Consider the following 3,428-nt stretch of genomic DNA (forward strand, 5'->3'; position numbering starts at 1 on the left):
GATTCGTAACCACTACGCTACCAGAGCTCCTTTGGCTGTGCTATCTAGGCATCCTATAATGTTATTAAGATTCATTAGATATATAATCTATTTTCCTGAATATTATTAACTCTGTTATGTTAATAATATAATGTAATAATCATATATATAATAATAATACAACAATAAGAAAATACTTTTTCTTTTAGGGGATGACTTTGAATGGTTCATAAAACTTCTGAAAGATGAATATGTGTTGTGTAGACTGTGTATATGTGATTCGAAACCCAAAAAGGAATTGAAAGAAAAAGAGAGAGAGAGAGACAGAAGCTGAAACCCTGCCTGTGGTAGGGAAGAATAGGGTTGAGAAAGACTTTATCACATTGGCCTCCATTGATGTAGGACTTTTATGATTAAACAAAATGCAAAAGTATATTGTTTATTTGTATGCAAGGTGGCTCATTAGCTTCATGTGGAGTTTTCTGGGTTTTTTTAAGGCATCCTCTGAATCCAAAAGAATCATGTAATCACATAAAGCACCATGGATTTGGAACTGGAAGTATAGTGAGGTGTGTAGTGTATTTAGTGAGATTCATGTTTCCCTGTCTCTTGTGCACATGTATTAAGTGTGTGTGAGAGGGTGGATGTGGCTCCTGAATCCTGGAATCCTTGTCCAAATACCTCAAAACATTTTATAAATAAAGCTGACTCCAACTCAAGGTGACTCAATGTGCTAAGGAAAAAACATGGTGGTTCTAACCATCCTCATAGTAACTGGAATGCTACTATACCAGTCCATCTCAGTAATGGTCTCCCTCTCCCAGTTGGCCCTCTACTTCATCACACAGGAAGTCATCCAATAGTGACTCAGCCTGCTGATGATGTGTTCAAAGCCAGCAACCACGTTCCACTGTCATTCATGAGGTTCTCATGGGCTAATACTGGGGAAGTATGTCAACATGGGTTTCTTCCTAAACTGACGGCTTCACTGAAAGCTGTCCACCATGGATGACCCAGCTAGTATTTGAATAACTGATAGCATAGTTCACAGCATCATAGCAACATGCAAACCACCACAATATGAGAAGCTGACAGATATGGACAGAGTGGATTTTACCCATCTTATTTCATTAATATACCCACAACCATGCACCAGACTGCAAAGCTGTTTGAACTGCAAGGTTGGGGCTCAAGCTTACCAGCTGCTCCTTGGAAACCCTATACAGGATCACTATGGGTCAGAATAGACTCAACGGCACTTAAATTAACAAAATGAGAGACAAGGAAGTAACATGGAGCATTATTTGTGCTCTCCAGAAACTATATCTCAGAGGGGCTGTGTCTTGTCTTAGCTCTCTCAGAGCTGGACAAAACCCCTAACACTTCACTTTGAGGATGTTGCCCTTACCATTGTCCACAAGAAGTGGCAGCATTGTGTTGTATACTGTGGGGCACCCTGGACTGAGACATTGGTGTTGTTGTCTTTTTTAATTGAGAACAATCACTTCCCCCACCCCTTGATTTTCAGCATTTTCCTGAATTTTTTTTTTTTTTAAGCAAAAATAAAACAAAACAAAAACATCAAAAGCAATTAGGGTGATGGTTTGCTATCCATCAAACACTAGTTCATTTTGAGTTATGGCGAAGAAAGAAGAGCTTTACACATGGATAAGCTATTTCTGCCACACTGAGAGATAATGAAATGTATTGAAAAATGTTTAAAAATACCTTTTTCTGGGGCAGCAGGATGATGACATCAAGGTAAGGAAGAGTTTAGTATGCTTCATGTGAAAGTCCTTTATTGGAAAAGCTGACAGGTGCTCCATTTGTATGAGAAAAGTCAAGTATTGTTATCCCAGCCCTCTTGGATTCCTTAAGATGCTGCTTGTCAAAGGAATATAGATCATGATTCTGTTTAAGCAGCATTGTTCACAATTTCTATTAGTAATTTCTCACAATGACTTGACTAGCAACTGAAATGACCTTGTTTTTTTACTAATGAAAATATATCCCTATCACATACAGGTGTGAGGAGTCGGAGAAAGGGCCACCCATGGGTTTCTAGCCTTTTCAAATCCATGGCTCCTTGACACTGCTGTTCTTGGGTAATTTTCATTTCAAAGTCTTATCGTAACTTCTCTTGGGGATGCCATTTCTTGAATGTGCATTTTAATATAAAAAAATCCTTTAAAAGCATTTCTTTCTCCTCTCTCCCTGCTTCGAAGCTCATTAGGCATTGGAACATGATGCTAATAAGACTAGCATTATAGATTTGATTTCTAGATGAGTTTAGAAAGAATTCAGTTATTTTCTGTAGCCACAAACCACATCTCAAGTCCCAACAAAGAGATCTGGGAGACAAAGCAGGGACATTTTCAGGTAGTTGAGGAGAGTCATGGCTTTGCCTAATCAACTAGGAAAAGGGTTCAAGGAACCTGTGTTTTTGACACTGTGTCTTCTAACTCATGTTACGAACACAACCTTTTCCACCTGCATAATCTGGATTGTAAATCTGGAGATAGATTTAAATAACTGCCATTTCTCCATGATGAGGCCTTGTTAAGTTATCACATTCATTGATGCTACATAAACTATTGTGCTTCCAAAGTGGATCAGACAGTGGGCAGGGTGATTTAGTCCACAGGTGTTTGTCTTTTAATCTACAAAACAAGAACGGAGCAAGATGATCAATGTAACCCTTCCTGGATCTAACTGTTGATACTTCTATGTTTTCTCTGTTGGAATATGGATAAAACAATTGAGGTTGAAACAATAATAGGTGCCTATAGCTGCTGCAGTCAAGAACCTGAAAGGTGTACTGCATTGGGAAGACCGTCTGCAAAAGACCTCTTTAATGTTCTAAAAAGCCATGATTTCACTTGGATAACCGAGGTGGGCTTGACCCAAGTGCTGGGCTTTTCAATTTCCCCCTCTGCAGGCAAAAACTGGATAATGAAAAAGAAAGTCAGAAGAATGTTTGCATTTGGTGAAAATACTGAGCAGATTGCCAGAAAAATGAACAAACCAGTCTTACAAAAAACAAAGATGGAAGCAAAGATGGAGAGATTTCTCACTTACTTTGGCTATGTCATCGAGAAAAAAAAGATCACTAGCAAAGGATATGATGGCAGAGATACCCTTCTGAATTTCTGTACCAACGAATCCATGAAGACACAAGATGATCTAAGGAAATTGGGTCCAGTGTCAAATTATGTTGCTGGTCCATGTTATTGTTTCCGTTAAGTACCATGGAGTCGGTTCAGACACATAACAGCCCTATACAGGGTTTCTGAGGAGTGGTTGGTGGGTTTGAAACAACAACTATAGAGTCCAGTGCTTATCCAACCAAGACTCCATTGTTGTTGTTGTTAGGTGCCATCGAGTCAGTACTGACTCATAGTGACCTTATGCACAGCAGAACGACCAACTGCCCAATCCTGGTCCAACCT

This window comes from Chrysochloris asiatica, unplaced genomic scaffold (assembly GCF_000296735.1).
Source record: "Chrysochloris asiatica unplaced genomic scaffold, ChrAsi1.0 scaffold00195, whole genome shotgun sequence".
Taxonomy (NCBI): Eukaryota; Metazoa; Chordata; class Mammalia; order Afrosoricida; family Chrysochloridae; genus Chrysochloris; species Chrysochloris asiatica.